The sequence below is a fragment of the Sphaeramia orbicularis genome, chromosome 10 (assembly GCF_902148855.1).
Source record: "Sphaeramia orbicularis chromosome 10, fSphaOr1.1, whole genome shotgun sequence".
In the NCBI taxonomy this organism is placed as follows: domain Eukaryota; kingdom Metazoa; phylum Chordata; class Actinopteri; order Kurtiformes; family Apogonidae; genus Sphaeramia; species Sphaeramia orbicularis.
Genome location: NC_043966.1, coordinates 26,208,141 through 26,230,535, shown reverse-complemented (window position 1 = coordinate 26,230,535; position 22,395 = coordinate 26,208,141). Strand labels below are relative to the sequence as shown.

At 35.9% G+C, this 22,395-nt stretch overlaps 1 protein-coding gene across 2 annotated transcripts in view; it reads right to left on the bottom strand.

Moving 5' to 3' along the window:
* Positions 1 to 5,956, bottom strand: part of pcdh11 (protocadherin 11) — a 156,606-nt gene extending 150,650 nt beyond the window's left edge. Inside the window, exon 1 of one of the 2 annotated variants that reach the window (XM_030145097.1) lies at positions 5,205 to 5,956. The gene's annotated coding sequence lies outside the window, so the exon portion shown is untranslated. The remainder of the gene's footprint in view (positions 1 to 5,204) is intronic. The other variant, XM_030145098.1, reaches the window with a different exon arrangement.
* Positions 5,957 to 22,395: the final 16,439 nt, after the last annotated feature.

Sequence of the window (22,395 nt, the reverse complement as noted above, 5' to 3'; positions counted from 1 at the left end):
AAAAGAAAGAAGGGGAAATAACCCTCATATGTGTGGAAAAAAAAAAAAAAAAATAATGGTGCAGTAGTGTTTCTGAACTGCACCTTACAGCCTAGACTTCAGCTGGTTTAGAGGCAGCAGAACTGAGCTTTAAACACTGGTGCTTTCTTGCATGAACACACAGAAAACCACACACTCTTGGAGTTTGTAGGGCTTGACAGCAGCTATTAATGGAGAGCCTCATTTGTACTGAATGTAAACAATTGAGCTCTCAAATATTTCATGAATGCCCATGTGTGTAAACATACACAGTACGATAAGAACGCTGTTTGGAGTAACTGCGGTTGAGAGAGACAAAGATGTGGAATTATTTATTGAGGGAGCAACCATCAGTCAAATTAGTAAAATTTAATCATAACTTCATTACATCCTGATGAATGTGTTTTCTCCAACAACAAATTTAAACAGCTACCAGTTGACTATTTGTATTCAAAGACGTCTATGATAAAACCCCAAAGAGACAATGGAGAGCAGATCAGTTTATCATCACCTCACATTTCACACTAATAGCTTTTCCTGTGCTGGGTGCCAATTAGTTTCATACTTTAGTTCTACATTTTTTTTTGTTTGTTTGTTTTATTTGTGCAAACCCCTCCTGCCAAAGGGCAAGATCCCCACACGCCAAAATCCAAGTGGGTCATTGGAAGATGATGAAAGAGTCACACTCTATAATGGCTTCCATGCCAGTATATGGTAGCATTAAATATTGACTGCTTTCTACCAGTTAGTAGATTCAGTCACTTAAAGGGGTAATTAAAGTATACTCATTAATAGCTCATATTTTGATTAATTTATAAATTAAATCAGATGGTATAAATCCTTAACAACTACATTTCATCACTTCCAGAATAATCATACTGGTGACTATGTAAGCTTGTTGTTTGGTTCTACAGTGTTAGTAATTTCATGTTGAGAGCGTTTTTTAAGCAGCAGGAGAGCTACATTATTGGTGTTTAAAATGCATTTACTTTACGCTGTTAGGGCTACAGGGTAAAGCCACCAATGCACAGCTCTGTTTACCTCTTACCCACTTCCCATGTGCATTTCAGCTCAATATATTTAACAACTAATATAATTTCTTTGCTTATATCCCACTGTGTGTTTAGGTCAACCAACCCCCTGAGTGTTTATTATTAACCTCATATGATTTTCCTCAAGATATTGGTTTATATTCATAAGGCTGCTTTCTTGAAATCAAATGGCCATTTTCTTCAGTGAAAGGCAAACATGGATGACAGCCATCACACAAACAATGTACAGCTGGTGATGAAAATGCATACATACCTGAAATAACAAGGGACCAGAAACAGCTCTCTAGGAAATGCAATATTCTCTACTTTATGAAATTTCTACCCATTTATATGAATCAAATAATTTTCAGCAAAAAAAAAAAGGTATGACTACCTAAATTGCTCTACAGGGGTCCTCTAAATTGGCAAGGCAACAACATTCATAGCCATTGGAGCTCTCGCCCCACTGACAAAGGGGAATTGATTAAAAATAAGAATTTAATTAAGCTGGTTTTGAATCAGCAACAATTGCAAGGCATTCGTGCAGCCTGTAAAGACAGCTTTCTTTTCACACATTTTATAAAGCAGTCACATGAGACCCATTAAAGAACAGTTGGATGGAAAAAAAAAAATGAAAAAAACAAAAAAAAAAAAAAAAACACAAAGCTGACATTGATCAGTATGAGGGTTATTCACTCTACACATACAGCACAGTCAGTGTTGTACAGCCATGTCAAAATATTGATGAGTTATATCCCATTAGTAACTGTGGCACACTTTACTTTGAAGTGCGGGTCTTTTTCAGAGTGAACAGCAATTTCTTTGCAGTGATGATCGCCAAGCAGTCCAAGGCTGATCTCGCACAACGCATAATGAAGTTTAAATTACATCCTTAAATGGGATGTGCTTCGTCTAAGTGAAAAAAGAGGGGGGAAAAAAAGAAAAAAGAAAAGATCAAAGCATGATCCAGATTTTCTCTGCCTTTTAAGTGACAATAATGTTCAACAGGATGAAGTACGTAGTATGATTTGGACATAAACTACATATAGAAATGCAACAGCGAGGACACGATGACAACGCTAATATCATGTTAGAAAACTGAACATCTGTAAAATTTATCCGAATGTACTGAAGATATTTAGCTATTTCTCTTCCCATGTACAATCATAACAATAACAGGACCAAGGAATAGTTGTTTTTTGTGAAAGCCATGTAATCATTCCAGCTAATTACAAGAAAACTACAAGTCTTTCTATTATATTCAATGTCTGTTGCTTTCTCATAACCACAGTTTTCCAATATTTGCACAGGTTTTCACTTGTCACAATTCTTTATAAATCCATCCATGAGGAATACGTTAGGTGAGAGAAGGAATTGTGCTGGAGGGAAAAAGTAAGTGGGAGGGAGAAAGACATCCTAGTTGTCAGTCAGAGTGTCTCCTTTGCTTACATTTCACTAGTCTCCTGAAATGGCTATTTTGAGCCCTAGACAGCAGGTTGAATCCAGTAGGCAAACTCAAGCCTCTCTCTTGGGAGATACAGAGGGAAGAGGAGCAGGCTGGCCCTGGATAACTTTACACGACAATGTGATGGACAGGCCTTCCTGGTGTTTGTATCCGCTGAAGGTACAAGCGAGAGGGGAGGCACGCAGCTACTCTCACCCACTACCTTCACCTCAAAGACCCCTATTCATTTAAGTGCAGTCTCAGTCTGGAACCCAAGACGTGTGGAATCCTTTAACTGTGAAATCCAGGTTGTCACCCGTGTGCTATCTATCAAATATTGTCTGTAGATCCCCCAAAAAAATGTTCAAAAGACAGCAGTGGTAGAAGCAATACTTTTGATTGTCTTGGGACTTTCCTCTTTTAACAACTTTAAGGATCGCTGACAGTCAAGGATTCTGTCAAGATCAGTCAGTTCTTTTTCAGTCCACATAGTCAGAGCGATTCTTCTTACATGGTGCAAATAAAAGTTGCTTTCTCCTGGGAAACTTCAATGATAATACAATATATCACTTAAGTTGAGCTGGAAAGTGCTAAAGTGTGCGAGTAAAGTGTGTTTAACATAACATGGACACGTTGACAATATTGTTGATGATACGCTTAATGCTGATTTCAGGTTAAAATATTACTGGGACTTGTGCAGCATATTACTTTATATCAATGAAAAATGATAACGTATTTAAAATTCTGACACGTAATTAATAACACAATATTTGCATAAGGTCTGTCAGTGCTGTTTGACAGATTAACCCAGTAGCTCTTCAAATTTCAATCAGTTTCTTAATTCTTAGATAGACTTGGATTGTGACCAGTTGTAGTATTTAGGTAATTAAATTGTTGCTGGGTAATATTTCTTACCTTCCTGCATTAGCAAAATGACAAACTAATTTACAACTTTGTAATCGTGGACCTCAAGAGGGCAGTCCATACATGCAAATGTAAGTGTGATCATTTCGGTATAGCTTTACGTAATTCTGATGATACGTGGGACGTCTGCAAATTATCAGATGGAAACATGATGATATTCTGAATTATGTAAATAAACTACACAAAAACAATTATGATGACAAGGGAACAGACAATATAGAGCTGCAACTATTACAGCAAAAACATGAAATATATAAATATATTTATTTCAGCAATGCTAAGGAAGCACATTTAATGACATCTTCTATATATTTTGAGATTAAAATGTACTCTAGACATCATAATGGATTATAAAGTAGATTAATTCACTGTGGGAGTTGAACTGAATATATTATCTGTTAAAGGTAAAGGGAAAATCCATCTGCTACAAAAACTATTGACTCAAAGTGATGATTGTTTTAAATGATAAAACACTTTAATTGACTATAACTGAATTAACCGTGGTGTTATGCAGACATGACTGCAGAAAAGACACGTTTTAAAGAGACTCGTCTGTGTTACAGTGACACAGTTCCACCCAAAAGTGTAAGAGGAAACCAAGAAGTAAACAGACAACATCTTAAATAACTGGAAGGCATTACCGAAAGTTAGTTGGTTAGTCAAACTTTTTCCTCATGCAACACTCATTGTTCCAATGTTCTCCCAACTCAACACACAGTGAATATTAGGAGTGTATAGGGATGCAGTTGCACATATAATATGCTTGTGTATTGTGACTAAATGTACTGAAAATGGAAATGTGCAAATCCATTTATAATTTGGGTTTTACCTTAGGTTGGTTTACATGCATTTGATTTAATTCTACAGCAAATATTGGTTTCCTATAGGCCTAAAAACTGGCCACATAATAAAAACAATAACAGCCTAATACTAATAATCTATTGCACATGGGTTGGGTAACATATAAGGAACCCAAACAACCAACTGTGGCGGTTACAGGGGGATTGACTGCGTGATCATTTGGACTCTGATCCCCATTTGCACGTTGTTATAGGCTCTATTTGCTTATTTATGCTTGAGTCAGAAGGTGCACAGCTAAAGCACCTGACATTACAGTCCCTTCCAGCTGAACCGCTTGACCAGAGGCGCACTGTTGCCACGCACCCACGCACCAGGCGTAGCGGCCAAGCTGCTGAGAACCCTGCACTAAAAAGTCGCTGCAGTTGGATGCTCTTCGAAAGTAGGCCTATCTATGTGGCGATCAGTGTTGAGCAAGACTAAATAAACGCCCCAAGTCGTGACCAACCGCGCGGTACGCACATAATGCGACAACTCGGCTTAGATTCTCCAAAAAAAAAAAAAAAAAAAAAAAAAAAAACGCGCCGTGTCCGTGGGTAATTCCTATTTACATCAGGTGCACGGGGACGCCTGTTAGGCTACATCTTGGAGCAGCTCTAGGAAAACCCACGGCGCATCCAAAAAAAAAAACCAAAACCAAAAACGACCCACTATCGCAACACAATGATTTGTCCAAGTTCCACGCAGACTGATCAGTAAATGTTCAGTTTATGTTGCTCTCAGTGGTTGTAAATGTAGTGCGTGTCCGTGCCGGTATTGGGACATCAATTTGATTTTCCACGGACCACATACATTTGGCTGTTTTGGCGCTCCAGTATTTCACAACACGCACATGAAGACACATCAAATATGCGTTTGCAAAAAAAAAAAAAAAAAAGCCACTTAAGTGAGACACATTTTGACATCGAAATGAAAGTCATGACTCTTACCTTTTTCCGCTTGAATGTGATGAAAATCAACCGTCGCGTAGACACATCACTGATTTACAAAAAAAAGAAGTGCCATGAATTAATCTGAAGTAGGGGAAAGGGGAGGAAGGATCCTCATCAGACGGCAGCAAAATGCAAATAGCAAAAAAAAAAAAAAAAAAATAAAAATAATAATGTTATCCACTATTAAAACTTATCCATGCGCTAAAAAAAAAGGTCCTCACGTGCAAAAACGCAGAAAAAAATCACGCACAACAATGAAGTTTGTTTGAGCAGATCGGTGTAATTCCTCTTCGGATGTCTTGGGTTCGCAACAGTGCAATCCCACGAGCAGAGATACGCATTGATCCAAGCTTGTTTAACAAATAACTTTATCCCTACAGTCTATGTTTGGCGTGAAATTTCTTCTTAATTCTAGCAGCTCTGAAAAATCACCAAACTTACACGCGCTTGTTGACGCACACACACAAAAAAACTTCAATCCAAGAGCGCAAAAACAAAAAAAAACCCCTGACATCTGATGGAAAATTAAAAAGCTTAAAACCTAATTTATTTTTTAACCAGTTGTTTAGACTGATTCAACGCTGTGTACGCTCCCCCGAAAACTCTTAAAGGAGGGATGCAGTGCGCGCATCGCCCCCCCAGTGGAGTTGGATCAAAGTGTGCCTCAGTGCAGCATCACTTACAGGAGCCGGGATAGGCGGTTCACCGTATCTGTCTGCTAAGCTGTAGATGTCTCAGTAGTATTGTATGAACTCAGTTCCTCAATACTGCCCTCCTCTCTCCCTCTCGCTCTCCCTCAGACTGACATCATGGCGGAAGGAGGAGCCAAGCACAGATTTAAGAGCCCCGGTCCTCTTAAAGCCGCACTGCGTTGGAGAGATGCTTGCGCGTGAGATGTAGGTGGTGGATGGAGGGTGAGTGTGTATGTGTGTGTGTAAGTGTGTGTGTGTGGACCATAGATGCATCTGCTGTTTGCAGTACAGCTTTAGAATTCGCCTGAAAGCAAGAGGGGGGCACTGTTCACTTTTACACCGAGCCTTGTTTCTGCTTGTTTTCTGCATTTCCATTCGAGGTCTACTGTACCAAGGCGCCACTGAATAATGATGAGGCTCAAATTCTTTTCAGACATTCCCTAGTGTCAACAGGCCATGGAAAAGCTCTTATCAGGAATGAGAGGAGAAATAATGATTATAGCCCTGCTCACAGTTTCTATCATTTCTGTACAGGCTGTAAAATTCTACCAAATAATTCTTATGATGTAGAAGTGTCTGGAACAAGTTACACAATTAGTATGTAATATCTAGTACAAATATAAATCTGACTAAATGGAAAGTTACTATCACAGTCCTGTGACTGTAGACTACCTAACCCATAAAGACCCAAACAGCAATTAGCGACCAAAACCATACTGATCTAAACTCTTTAATCCCTGTTGATCCATTAATCCTATCAATATATCAATATCTTTTCATGATGACGTTGGACGTTCGGAGGCTCTGTAGTTACCGTGGAAACACCGTCATCTTCTACAACACTGATTCACCAGTAAAACCCATGGAGTTTGATCAACGACAGTGAATGGAGACACTTGTTTTATGTTCATTTCATGATATATTTGAGTCAAAAAGTCAGTCTTCAGTTTTTCCTCTTTTGATATAATAACCTTTGACTTTACTCTGAGCTTTTATGAACACCTACATGATCAGTGAATTTTATATCTAGTACAAATATAAATCTGACTAAATAGAAAGTCACTATCACAGTCCTGTGACTGTAGACTACCTAACCCATAAAGACCCAAACAACAATTAGCGACCAAAACCATACTGATCTAAACTCTTTAATCCCTGTTGATCCATTAATCCTTTCAATATATGTAAATAATTAGTGTAAAATGCAGGTTGTCATCTTTTCATGATGATGTTGGATGTTCAGAGGCTCTGTAGTTACCATGGAAACACTGTCATCTTCTACAACGTTGATTCACCAGTAAAACCCATGGAGTTTGATCAACAACTGGATGGAGACACTTGTTTTATGTTCAGTTGATTAGAAATTTGACTAAAAAAAAAGTTAATTTTTTTTCAGTTTTTCCTCTTGATATAGTAACGTTTGACTTTACTCTGAGCTTTTATGAACACCTACATGATCAGTTAATCTTATATCTAGTACAAATATAAATCTGACTAAATAGAAAGTCACTATCACAGTCCTGTGACTGTAGACTACCTTAACCCATAAAAACCCAAACAACAGTTAGCGACCAAAACCATACTGATCTAAACTCTGTAATCCCTGTTGATCCATTAATCCTATCAATATATGTAAATAATTAGTATAAAATGCAGTTTGTCATCTTTTTATGATGACGTTGGATATTCAGAGGTTCTGTAGTTACCGTGGAAACACTGTCATCTTCTACAACATTGATTCCCCAGTAAAGCCCATGGAGTTTGATCAACGACAGTGGATGGAGACACTTGTTTCATGTTCATTTCATGATATATTTGACTACAAAAAGTCAATTTTTCTTCAGTTTTTCCTCTTTTGATATGATAACCTTTGACTTTACTCTGAGCTTTCATGAACACCTACATGATCAGTGAATTTGATATCTAGTGCAAATATAAATCTGACTAAATAGAAAGTCACTATCACAGTCCTGTGACTGTAGACTACCTTAACCCATAAAGACCCAAACAACAGTTAGCGACCAAAACCATACTGATCTAAACTCTTATATCCCTGTTGATCCATTAATCCTGTCAATATATGTAAATAATTGGTGTAAAATGCAGGTTGTCATCTATTCATGATGACGTCGGACGTTCAGAGGCTCTGTAGTTACCGTGGAAACACTGTCATCTTCTACAACACTGATTCACACTGTAAAAAAAATCCTTTTGTTTTTACAGAAAAAAACTGGCAGCTGTGGTTACCAGAACAATACTGTAAAAAACACATCCAACTGTAAACATATTAAAGGAGTAACATGTAGATTTAACATTTAAACATGTAGATTTAAATGGACTGCAGTTATTCAGTGCATTTTATACACCTTCATGGTATCCAAAGCCACCAGGTCAGTTTAGGCTTCAGTGTCTTCCATGGACATATGGACAGTCGGAGCCAAGATTCGAACCACCAACCCTTTGGTTATTGGAAGAGCCGCTCTACCAGCTCTACCAACTCATTCATTTACAAATTTAAAATGTTAAATGCTTACTTTTTTATAACTTTTTTTATTAAAGAAAAAAAAAAAAAAAGCAAATAGGCCGTTATTTCAACATTGTGGTCTTGCAATTTAAACAGCACCACATTCTTTTTCAATGTACAGTTTTATTTTCTAAAAACAATAGAAATACATAATTTCTACACACAAATCTGGTTTTGTTCGCATACTCTTCCTGTAAAAACTATAGCTATATTTGATTCAATCGTTAACACAAAAATCTTTTCAAATAAACAACTTTGCTTTGTATTGTCACTTAGTTTTTTATGTTGCAATTTTACAACTTTTTGGTGTTAATTCCACAGTCATTTTTTACAGTGCACTAGTAAAACCCATGGAGTTTGATCAATGACAGTGAATGGAGACACTTGTTTTATGTTCAGTTAATGATACATTTGACTAAAACAGTCGCTTTTTCTTCAGTTTTTCCTCTTTTGATATAATAACCTTTATGAGCTTTTATGAACACCTACATGATCAGTGAATTAAATATAGGAAAAGAGATAATTTTCATGAGAAAAAATGCTAAATTCAGAGAATAATAGTATAATAAATAGTGATAAATCACTTAAGAAAGGTTAAATAGAGAGAAAAATTAATTTGGGAACTGACACAGAAGTCACACTGGGTCTTCATGGGTTAACCATTTAACCCCTAAGACTTTTCAATTTGCATCTGTTTCAGTGTCATAAAAGCTGATCTTCAGTTTCCCAGGGTGTCACATTTCACATAATATAAATGCAATATGTACTGTTTTTACACCTGGGTCTATTAATAGATATGTGAATAAATAAATGAAATGAAATAAGTATGTGCTTGTGTTCTTTTTCTTCAGTGATTTTGTTTTACTGTGTGTTTTAGAGTCAAAACCGGTTGGAATAACAGAAAAAGACAAAGAGAGGGATTGAAATTTGGCAGGTTTTTACTATATAAGGCACTCAGCATGTATGTCAATAATAGATTTAGGATGTTGAATATGAACTGTGAACTGGAACACACTGAACAACAAGGATTTGAATTGTGGCCCAGTAGTTTTTGTTTTGGGGCTCTTTTTTTTCTAAATCAGTCCAGCTCCTGTTTGGCACCTGGTTGAACTCTAAAAAGCAGTTACACAGTCAAAACATGATAAAAACACAATAATAAATAAATGAAAATCACCACAACACTGCAAACAACAGCAAACACACAAAAAATGACAGGGAAAACGATGAAAAAAAAAAAAAAGTCATTTTTTCAACAGTGAGCCGGTCTCACTCACTGCTCTGTTTCACCCCCAGTTCTACAGATGGTGAGGGGTCCACTGAGCATGCTCAGATGTCTATGGAAAGAACAAGATCTATTCTATCAGCATGTTTGGATTTTTTTCCCATTAAGCAAATGGTTGAATTTTTATGAATATTTAAAATAAATCATGCATTCAGAACGCTCACCATAGACACGTCAGGGGCTAAAGGGTTAACCCATAAAGACCCAAACATCCATCACCGACCAAAACCATCTACTGATCGAAACTGTTTAATAACTGTTGATCCATTTTTCCTTTCAATACATGTAAATAATTAGTGTAAATTGCTGTTTGTCATCTTTTTATATTCAGCAGATATGACCCATTTGGATGTTCAGAGGCTCCGCAATGAATGTGGAAACACCATCATCTTCTGCAACATTGATTCGCCAGTAAAACCCATGGATCAAAGACAGTGGATGGACATGCTTGTTTTTACATTCATTCACTGATATATTTGCTGAAAAGTCACTTTTTCTTCAGTTTTCTCTATTGCAAATAATAACCTTTGAATTTACTCTAAGTTTTAATGAACATCTGCATGATCAGTGAATTAAATATAGGGGGAAATACATGATTTACACTGAAAAATGCAAAATACAGAGAATAATATTGGAATAAATCATGATAAATCACTTAAGGAAGGTTAAGATGAAAGAAAAATCTGTTTTGGAACTGACACAAAAGGAGCCCTGGGTCTTCATGGGTTAAGCCATAACACTTATATATGTCAGACATCACTGACCTATAGGCAATAAAGTCTAACAAGAATCAATGCAACATATTGATTCATTAAAAAAAATCACTTACCGATAGTCATAGTTAAACTGTCAGTTCTGAGCAGTGACAAATGTAATGGGTGCTCAGTCCCCTGATGCTATACATAGATTCTAACAGGTGATTTTATGAGGATCAAAGGGGCGATGGCCATACAAAGGTCACATTATCACCCTCATGATGTTACAGCAGGTTACCCTTGTTCCTTTGACATCACCTCATAAGCAAATGGCTGTAACTTTGCATTTTAACAAGTTTAGCCTCCGGCAAGGTTTCACAAAACAACAGTCTTCACCTGTTCACCAGTTACTCCCACCATTATTTCATGTCACACCTCTCATCCCTGAAGACAAAGGAGAAGATAATTGCCATTTTACTGTAGTTGTTTGGGCTTAATTTAATTCCAAAGGCCACTGATGGGGAATCAGACCACCTCTGAGACCACTCCACCAATAGATATCTACTTTGTAAAAAGAAAACAAAGGAGTTTTTATTATACCGCATGATTCTAGGAATATCTTCACTATTTGTTCATGGAAATTAACCTGAAAGCAATGAACAATTTTATTAGAATTCGTCATATGTGATGCATCTGGGTATTTTTAAACCATACCTCTAGAATACATGAAGTAGAAAGAAACTTCTAGTTAGAATGATTCATAAGTTTCATAAGTTTTTTGTGCTATTGCCCTTTTTTAAAGTCTAAAAATATTTTTTATGCTGCAAGAAAAATCAGTAAAGTTCATGTTGGAATCATCTAAACATCAGCACCTTTTTTTTCTAACATGACCTTAACAGTTTTAAACTATACCAGGCAATAAAATGCGTCTAAGTTTTGTGCTTCTGATTGGTTGACAAATACTGTTTGCTAGCCATGTTAGATCAAAAGTGTGCCCTGGTAAGGAAATGGATTGGAGAAAAAAAAATGCAGAAAAGCATGATTTTTGTTTTTTTTTTTTTTTAAGTTATGATCAAATAAACCTTTTTCTTAACACTGCCTTTAATCATGCTTGTTGGTGGCCTCCTACTGAATCCACGATTTGTTATTTACACATGTAAAAGGAATAATTGGAAGAAAGAGCACACTCACTAATATTACCTTATCAGTCAGCCACAGCTGGGAAAGTGGATGGGTGAAGGAAAAGGTGCAGAGCTAAATTGCTACATATTAACATTCAGAGGTTTGAGAAAGGATAGATTCTCTGCCGACCATACTTCATTCAATACCATTCAGGGCTTTTGTATTATATGTACGGCTTTAGCGGCATATCTTGTCCTCAGAGACTGCAGCATAGTTGTTGCTGTACCAATGTCATGGCTCATTCAAATGTCATAATTGATTTTCTTTCCTTTACTTTAAAACTTTCCGGCAGCAAAGTAAATACATAAATAAAATTTGAAAGAAGGACAAACATGCTGTATGCTTTTTTTCAGAATATGAGCACGGGAATATATTGTGTAGAAAAACAGCAGACGTTCTGAAGAGTGCAACAATTTTTATGAAACTTTGGAATGAATTTGTGTATTGTCTGCAGGTTTACACAAAAAAACAGTAATAATACTCATAGAATTCGGAGGAAAGGCAGCCATGAACCAAGGAGAAACCCATTAAATTTTTAGAAAATATCTTTATATAATAATAATATTGGAATTTGATTGAAATATAGAATTGTGAAGCCTTGGCGGAGGTATGTGCTCTGAGTGTCTTATCATTCTCTCATTTATATACACTAGGTTTGTATCCATGGCAACTTCCAAGAACCACTGATATAAACTACAATGAGTTCAACCTACCACTATTGCCTCATTTCTTTCCATCTGTTTCTCCCTTTTCCACTTTCCAAAAGATCTCTTGAGAAACAAAAGATTTGAGAGAGATGGAGTGGACAGAGTGAGGACAATTCAATATTTGCAACAAAGGCGGTGGTTCGGAGGAATGATGTAGAAACTCAAGACACACAAAAAAAGACACCCTGCAAGAAATAATATTTGGACTTTTCTGTACACGATATGCTTCATGAATAGCTGTAAGTTGTGAGGCTCGATAAGGCATTATCATGTCATCTGTAGGCAGAATAGTTCATAACAGAAAATCAGTGGCAGCTACGTCTTTTGTTAAAGGGGTCATATTTTGCTAAACCCACTTTTATTAGTCTTTGGTACATTTATTTGTGTATTTGGACCCTAATAGTTCCAAAAGTTTGAATTTGAATCGTCCCGGTGCTGCTAAACTATCTTTATATTCATTTGGGATTTTCTACAACCTGTTTTAATTCCTTCTTACTTTGTTGCATCTATAACTAGTTACATCACGACATTTGCACATATAAGGTCAAGACTTCCAACGAACATTTTTCGGAGTACGACATAATTGTTTATCAGCAGCAGCGGTTGTAGTCCATACTGAAAATATGTCCAAACTTCGAGCAGATTACCTAAAATGTTCAGTTGTTGGTTGTATTAACGAACACAAGCGGCTGAACAGGACCGAGCAGCACAGTCAACAACCTGGGCGGGCGGGGCATGAAGTGGCTCATTTGCATTTAAAGGGCCGGCGCTCAAAATGACTTTTCTGGTGTCATTACTCAGAAATAGGGTTGAAGATGGACCAGTGGAGTTGAATTAATGAAGAATTCAAACCCAAGCATAGCATTTACAGTTTATCTAGACCACAGGGAAATGTTTTAAAATATAATGCATAATTCTATTTTTTTTTTTTTTTTTTTTTTTTTAAAGCAAAATATCACTCCTTTAAGTGATGGTAAAAACGGCTAAATTCCTAAATTGCTATTTAAATCAGTCATAAACTGATCATTCATTCATTCATTTTCTGAACCTGCTTTATCCTCACTAGGGTCACAGGGGTCGCTGGAGCCTATCTCAGCTACATAGGGGTGAAGGCGGGGTACACCCTGGACATGTCGCCAGTTCATCGCAGGGCTGAACATACAGAGACAAACAATCACTCTCACATTCACACCTATGGGCAATTTAGATTAACCAATTAACCTATTAGTGCATGTCTTTGGATGGTGGGAGGAAGCTGGAGTACCCGGAGAGAACCCACGCAGACATGAGGAGAACATGCAAACTCCACACAGAAAGGTCCCACCCCCATTGACTGGTGTTGGAATTGAACCCAGGACCTTCTTGCTGTGAGGCACCAGTGCTATCCACTGCTCCATATAAACTGCTCAAGTCAATAATTGGTCTTACAGTATTTTGTATTTTTTCAGGAAACAGCACACGTGTCCCGTGATATGTGACATCATTTCAAATATAAAGGAGCATACCATAACTAACAGGCTGTAAACCCAGGATGGCAAATCATGCAGCAACCCCTAAGGCTGTAAAAGTGAAGCCGATGGAAAAGTGACATAATCTGCAGTCATTTCAACATCCACTGGGAGCCGGATCCTAAAGGAAGCCAGTCCCTGTAGACCTCCATGTTAAAAGGTTGAACTTTATAGCTTAAATAAACATGTTTACAGTCTGGAACAAACAACAGTAAATATATATAACTCATATACATTATAGATTGGCATACTTAAAGGGGAGACTGCTGTGATTGACAGGTGAGTGCTGTCAGTATCTTCTATGCTGCTTGTGCTTTACTAGCATTAGCTGGTTAGCATTAGCAGAGTCAGATATTTGTTGAATAAAATGTTTTTTTCTCTTTGAGAGTCAGCTCTGATGCACTTGTCTGTTGATTAAGGATTTACATAAGACTGTCAGAGGATTCTAACATGAAGTTTATTAGTACTTAATTACAATAGCCTGCATGACTTACTTGCATTAGATGATGTTAGCACTAATTCGCATTGATGACAGCTAGCCTGCTAATTAGCTCAGGTAGCCATAATTAGTCTTTTTATTCATTTGATGACTTTGACTTCACTGTTAACCAACATAACTGTGATGTGTTAACATTTATTAAGTAGATGAATGATGATGTTTATTATTAGGCTGTTAGTGGATGTGGTCTGTGTATTAAGTTCCAGTTTCATTGCTCCCTCTTCTTCAACCACTTGCTTCCATAAAACCAACGTGGCCCATCACAAGGGTGAAGGAGACTTTGTCCTGTCTCTCTTCACACTACAAAACATTTCAACAAACCCACATCAGATCTAAATGATCAAACATCATATAGCTTGTGTATTTCACTTTGACTTCTCTGTGGTATGACTTGCTTTCTTGTGCATGTGAACAAACAAGCACATTAACGTTACTCTCATCAGAAACTGACTGAGGCAGCAAGTCCTTCAACTGAAATGTGACCAAAATATATGAATATTAGAAATGGCTTTTATTCTGAATATAATAAAACGATCAAATAACTTAAGGGCCATTCCACCGAATGGGTGCCATTTCCGTCCCCAGGACATTATATGTATAAATGTGCATGAAAATCAACTCTAAAATACATTTTACTATTAAGCAAAGTTTCCTGCACATTGATCTAATTGCAAATTTCAAATATTTATTTGAAAACATTAATAAAAACTACCTAGAACACTGAAAAATAGCATTTGTTGCCTGTCCCACTCTCCAATGCTACACTTTACCATGAAATATAATGATTGAAATACTTCAGAAATGTTTTTTGTTTTTTTTGTTTTTTTTTGCATTGTTGTGTGACTCCATATTCCATCTATGCTTTAAATACATTTTTTCAAGAGAAATCCATAATATTTTTGTGAAAATATACATTTTAGTCGTGTCCCTGGGTTCTCACTCAGTCCTGTTACCCTAACACATTCTCCCCTCTGAAAAATTTGGAATATTCCACAAGTCCCATGTTCAGCAGGAAGTTACATCAGCTGGATTTTCTGAAGGCCATGGGAAGATCAAAACTAAGTTCTTTCATTGTTTTTTCTATATATTTGATGATATTGTAACTGTGACTGAGAAGGTTAATCTCAACGCTCAGTCCTGTTACCAAAATTATTTCTTAGATGTTATTTGTTTATCTTGAAAATACATATTTTTTGCAAATCACAAGAATGTGCTCAGTGTCCTCCTTCTATTACCATGAATGCCATGTGGCTGTAGTTCATGAACTTGCTAATTCTCTGCTAAAAACTCATTCCTGTTACTTTCAGTCCTGTTACTCAAATAAAGAGTAACAGGACTGAGTAACAGTAACGGGAGTGAGTAGCATCCTCTGGTTTATTGATTTATTAGTGAATTTTACTCAATATAATACTATTCACTTGATTTTGAAGTTTTACAGTTGAAATTATTATTTTAATTTAGCTAGTTCTGTTATAGTATGTACAGCAATCTGCATGTGTCTGTGCAACCTCTAAATATTAATTAATTTGCATAAAATTTGGACCGAAGTAATTTGTCCAGATATGGAACCAAATGCAGGGTTCTAATCCAGAGAATCTGAAAAAAAAAATTTTTTGGACCACTCTAACACACACACACACACACACACACACACACACACACACACACACACACACACACACACTCATTCCTGTTACCCAATGTTCATTCCTGTTACTAAATAACTTTTTCTAAAAAATAAAGATAAACCACCGGATTTTTTCAGTTATGTGTGGTCCATTCTTTGTCCAAGTATTTAATGAATTGCATCATAAAAATTTTGATAAATTTGAGGTTTGGGTCTCCTTTAAAATGAAAAAATGACTTTGCAGTTTTAAGAAAATTACAACTTGCGTGCATATATAGTGATTTTTTAGTCGCAAATATTAATTATTTTAACATGTAACCAACCATTTCTTTAAAATAAACACTTTGTTGAGAGGAAAACAAAGGAATTAGTTGACAAGCTTTTAAGTATGCTTTTTAAATGTCACATGAGTTTTGGTAACAGGACTGAGAAAAATGCAATCATGTTCCGCTTAAAAACCTTGTAAAAAAATGAAATTAAGTTGCCTGAGATGGACAAATACACATTTTGAATAGTTAAATATGTGTGTTATTAGATTCAGTGTTGAAAAAAGATAAAAAATGAAGTTTAATTTGGAAGAGTTGTAACAAGCAAATGGCACCCATTCGGTGGAATGGCCCTTAAACTAACCACTGTCCATTAATAATGCCATTAATAATAATAATAATAATAATAATAATAATAATAATAATAATATTTAAAATGGTCTGGTTAAAGTACTGACATAATAGAGCCTAACAGCATAGACTTGTTCTGTTTCCTGAAAGTGATTATTACAGCGTACGACACAGCACAGGTGGAAATCTGTCAGTTACTGACAGCATAGCATGTTGGTATGTATTTGCTTAGCATGCAAATTAAAAACAAAATAGTCGTGTGTTTCTGTTCCGCTCTGTTGTTCCTGTGTACAGTGTTTCACACATCTGCTTTCTGAAACATTACAGAGTAATATCAATGTGAAGAATAAAAGAAGAACGAATGTTTCACCTAATCACTTTTGTCTGTCACTTTACTCTCAAAATAAACACAGACATTAGAAATGTTCAAAAATACATGCAGAGCTTCAATAGATATCAACGTGACAGTGTTTGCTTTTAAAGGCAGATCCTTAAACCGTATCAATTCTGCTTTCTTGGAATACTCTCCCTTTCTCAAGAAGTAACTGACTGTTAAAACAGCCTTTGTGTGTTTGATGAAGGCGATTGTACACGCTGTGGTGATGTTTCCTTCCATCTGTCTACTGTGAAACAGAGCCTCGGGCAACACTGTCAGACGAGAATGGTTTGCTTGGCTGTATACTGTACATTCAGTTGAATAAAGTTCCACCCTGTATTCATGTGCATTTGTGCATCCATTCATACTCCACTCACCATAGTAGAGAAACCATTCACATTTCCTTAACAAAAGCAATAATCCCCCACACATATTTCAATGAAAAGGTTACACTGTGTCCTTTAAAGTGTTAAAAACTAATATGATGAAGTTTCAACCTCTTCAATATCACTGACTGAAGACTGATTAATAAAGATTTGCAACACTCTTTAACGCAGTGCCTCAAAATAGGATGGGTTTGACAATGCGTTTGCCTTTGCGTGCTGAAGGTCACTGAATTGATTTCAAATAAAATTTTATGTGATGAAGATTTCAATCTTAATGACGAGCCTTTGTGAGGTCAGGAACTAGACCGGCCCTGGTGGCAACAAAAGCAAGTGGAAAATAAATTGCATGGACGTAAGTTCAGGTTGGGAGGAGGGGTGGCAAATCAATCAGTGTCTTTGAGTTGACGTTTTTGTTTTTTTTTTCTCTCTCTCCACCATGTTCAACATTTTATGCTGCTGTGTCCTTTCACACAGCAGAGGAGAATCTGACCAGTGTGGCTGGAACACACCGGGATCAATGCACACACATGATTTTCCTTCATCTGCTATTTTTTTAGGGTGTGACAGGAGAGAAAAAGAATAGTGCTTCCATAATCACTAAGGAGTCATTATTTGGCACTCTTCTTCCCCAGATGGCCAAATGCTTGATGTTCTTGTCACGTTGTGTTGCATTTTCCCTGCCTTGAATGGGCTGTGTACACAACCATTGTTTGATGAGTAAAATTGAAGGCAAGTCTTGTAAACTGTGGATGCCCCCTTGCCAAAGACATGGCACTGCAAAGACAATGTGTGCAGACATCTCTTTTTGCACTCTTGTGACTTCATGCTCCTTTACTTAAGGCTTGAGAAAGGGAGCATAGTGTATAACAAGAAAAAGCCCGACAGCCATAATACTTCTAAACTGGTGTAGCTCCAAAAAAACTGAACACTTTTCTAGCGAAGGTTTTTAGGTAAAAGTAGCCTAACACAACAGATTAGATGATGCTGTTTTGGTCTGTTTGCAGTGCACACAAATTATCCCTTTGGCTGACAAAAGATAGATTTTCTCATTTGTCCCAGCTACCATTCTGCTGGCACCACAAAATTCGTTTACATCCCCCATTTGATGTTTTATTTGATTTATTTTTATCAGAAACTGTTACGAAAATGAGTGCTTTTAAGAGTACCACATAAACATAAAGCATACCCACCATCAATCAATTTCAGGCTGTTGAACTAATACATTAATCAGTTCATCCATCCATTTATACATCTATCCATTCATGTATCTGTGATGCTCTCTTTGATTTTGTTGCAGTAGAAAAACTGCAGCACTACTTTTCAGACAATTTCCCTCTAGATGCCAGATGTGTCTTGAATATTTCAAGCAAGCCATGATATTTCCATGTCATTTTGGACATTAGACTGAAGTCCAATTTAAGGGACACCCTAATCCAGCGGTTCCGAACCTTTTTTGGCTCGTGACCCCATTTTAACATCACAAATTTCTGGCAACCCCAGACATTCAAACTGAGACTTTTTTTTTTTTTTTAACTAATTTGTTTTTGATCATGTAATAGTTTGCTATTCTATGTTGCAAAAAAAAACCCCAAAAAAACCCCATTAATTTTAGACGACATTTAGACTATATAATGTATGTTATTATGAGATTACTGCATAAAGTGAGAATTTTATTTTCCTTGGTCAAGATATGTACAGTCAGTCAAACTTGTATTTACAAGGCTGACAATTAATACTGAACAAACAATAACTCAAACTGTGAATTATGAAAGAGCTGCAGCATCTGAAACTGACCACAATGAACATTTGAAAGATAAACAGTACCACAGTGCTTCAGTTTCAGCTTCACAGTTTGTCATGTCTTTTATGTATTGTGAGTGTCACTCTCAACTCACTATATATTTTTTATTAGTAAGTTTTTTTTTTTTATTTTAATCAATTACTTGACATTTCAGGCAACCCCATTAACACTGCCCTAATCTAATAGTAAAGTAGAATTACTCAGATTATGTTTAACCCATGAAGACCCAGTGCTACTTTTGTGATAGTTCCTAAATATTTTTCTATCTCTATTTAACCTTTCTGAAGTCCTTTATCACCATTTATTATAATATTATCATCTCCATTTTGCATTTTTTCCGTGAAAATCCTGTATTTTCCTATATTTATTTAACTGATCATGTACTTTAATCATCATCCTGAGATTACATTTGAGGGTTATCATACCAAAAACAGAGAAAACCGGATAAAATCTATCATTAACTGAACATAAACCAAATCTCCATCCACTGTCATTGATCCAACTTTATGGGTTTTACTGGTGAATCAATGTTGTAGAAGATGACAGTGTTTTCATGTTCACTACGGAGCCTCTGAATGTCCAAATCGGTCATTTATGATGGCCATGAAAAGATGACAAACTGTATTTTACATCAATTATTTACATGTATTGACAAGATTAATGGCTGTATAGTTAATAAACATTTTAGATCAGTAGATGCTTTTGGACACTGGTGTATATTCGGGTCTTTATGGGTTAATCTGGGATCACTGGTTGCACCACATTCATCTTAATCTTGCAGCTAATTATTTAACATTGCTTCTATACTGTATATGCTGTTAAACTGTTGCCTCTCATACCCCACTGCCATAGGACACTTTGGAGGCTAACCACTAAAAATAGCTAACTTTAATCACTGAGCAACAACAAAAAGGTAGGCTATGTAAACTAGGACAAAGCATTATGATTAGCTGATAAGTACACAACCTTAATCTAAAAATACCAGCAACAATAACTATGCAATAACACTCCTAGGATAGTATAACAGTACATAATGATAATGAAAAACCGTCATAAATTATTAGTCTCTTTGTCGTCTAATCATAAATTTAGTCGAGTTACTTACCTTGGTAGCCTTGTGACATAGAAACATGCTCTGTTCATGTTATTGGTTGAAAATGTGCTGCCAGCAGGTTGGTAATCCTCTGTAACTCCATTCTTGGAAAATGAAAGTATAAGTCAGAGTAATTATAGATGGATGTAATCTATCATGGAAAATGTATTGCCAATGCAAAACCCCCAGTATAATTAGCTTTTCTCCATCCTGTTCTCTCTTTTACACACCCTCAAACAACTGCCACTGACCAAAAGCACCTACCCATCTAATGTTTAATAGGTTTTGAACCACCAATCCTGTTAAAATATGTACATAGTTCAAGTAAACCGCAGTTTCTTATATTATCAGTGGCATCAAATGTGTGTTTAGTGCAGAAGTGTCAAACTCATTGTAATTCAGGGGCCATATTCAGCTAAATTTGATATGCAGTGGGCCGGACCAGAAAAATAATAACAGAATAACCTATAAATAATGACAATTTCAAATTTTTGTCTTTGTTTTAGTGTAAAAAAAAAAACAACAAAAAACATTAAATTATGAAAATACTTACTTTTATAAACTATAAAAAAAAAAAAAAAAAAAAAAAAGAAATTTAAATTAAAAAATGTAAGAAAATTTAGTGCAATTTTAACAATATTATTCCTCAACTTATCATTTCTACATGTGCATTATGGATCAGATCTACAAAGACACTAAACACTGAGGAACAGGCAGAAAAATTATTAAAATTGTGCTTAATTTTCTTTAGACGTTTCAGGTTGTTCATATTTGTTCAGGTTATTCACATTTTATTGGTACAGGATAGTTTGTAAATGTAAATATTTTCATAATTTAATGTTATTTTTTGCACTAAAACAAAGAAAAAAATGTTAGTTGTTAATTCTAGATTTTTTTTACTTAATTCAAGATTTTTTTTTTTGCTTAATTCAAGATTTTTTTACTTAATTGAAGAAATTTTTTTTTTTGGCTTAATTCAAGATTTTTTTTTTGCTGAATTTGAGATTTTTTTTGGCTTAATTGAAGATTTTTTTTTACTTAATTGAAGATTTTTTTTTTTTGGCTTAATTCAAGATATTTTTTTACTTAATTAAAGATTTTATTTATTTATTTATTTATTTATTTATTTATTTTTGCTTAATTCAAGATTTTTTCCTTAATTCAAGCTAATTTTTTTTTTTTTTTTTTTTTTGTTAATTCAATTCAAGACTCTGGCCGAACTGGACCCTTTGGTGGGCCGCATTTGGCCCCCGGGCCGCATGTTTGACACCCCTGGTTTAGTGGATGCTCCATAATCAACATGAAAACACGATCATATTCTGCAGCGTTAATTCACCAATAAAACCCATGTGGTTTCATAAATGGAAGTGGTTGTAGATGTTTGTTTTGCTAAAAGAGTCACTCTTTCTTCAGTTTTCTCTGTTCTGGTATGATAGATACAAGGTCACTAAATTAAAAACAGGAAAATACTCGACTTTCACTGAAAAATACAAAATGCAGTGGATATTATTATAGTAAATGGTGATAAATGGCTTAGGTCTCTGAGGGTTAATGGAGGGCTTTATATCTACTAACGGTTAGGTGTGAGATTTTAGTGCCAAATTAAATCTACGTTGTTTCTGTTTCAGCCTGTGCAACCATTAAAATGGTAGCAGTGCATAAACTCCTCACTTAGTTGGAAATTACGTTCCAAACAGGCTACCTTTGAGCTCTTTCACTGTTAGTGTAATGTAGCGTGGCTCTCATAGTCCAACCTTACCGATGCTCTGGAGGCTAAACATGACCAAACCCATGCATTCAGGTTGAAAAAGCCTCTCCAAAACAGCAGTCACATGAAACTGTTTGGGTATGTTGTTCCACTATCCACAATCAGACAGAATATATGCTCTTGCCATCGTCTTTAAATGTATTACACTCAAACTTTTCCAATGTGAGTTCCACCAAACCCAGAGGAATGGCATCACCCACAAGAAGCAGAGATATTGATCTGTACTAAACCAAGATGCACACTCTTCAGACTACAGTCATACTTTGATATTTTGTCCATAAATATCCAACAGTGGAACACAGAGAGGTTTCTTGTCATAGTTTAACTTCTTCTGAAAATTGAACAAATATGTCTTGGGAAACTGTAACTTTGAACATATATATCCCATGTGAAAAAAAAAAAAAAAAAAAAAAAATCAATGAAGTGCAAAG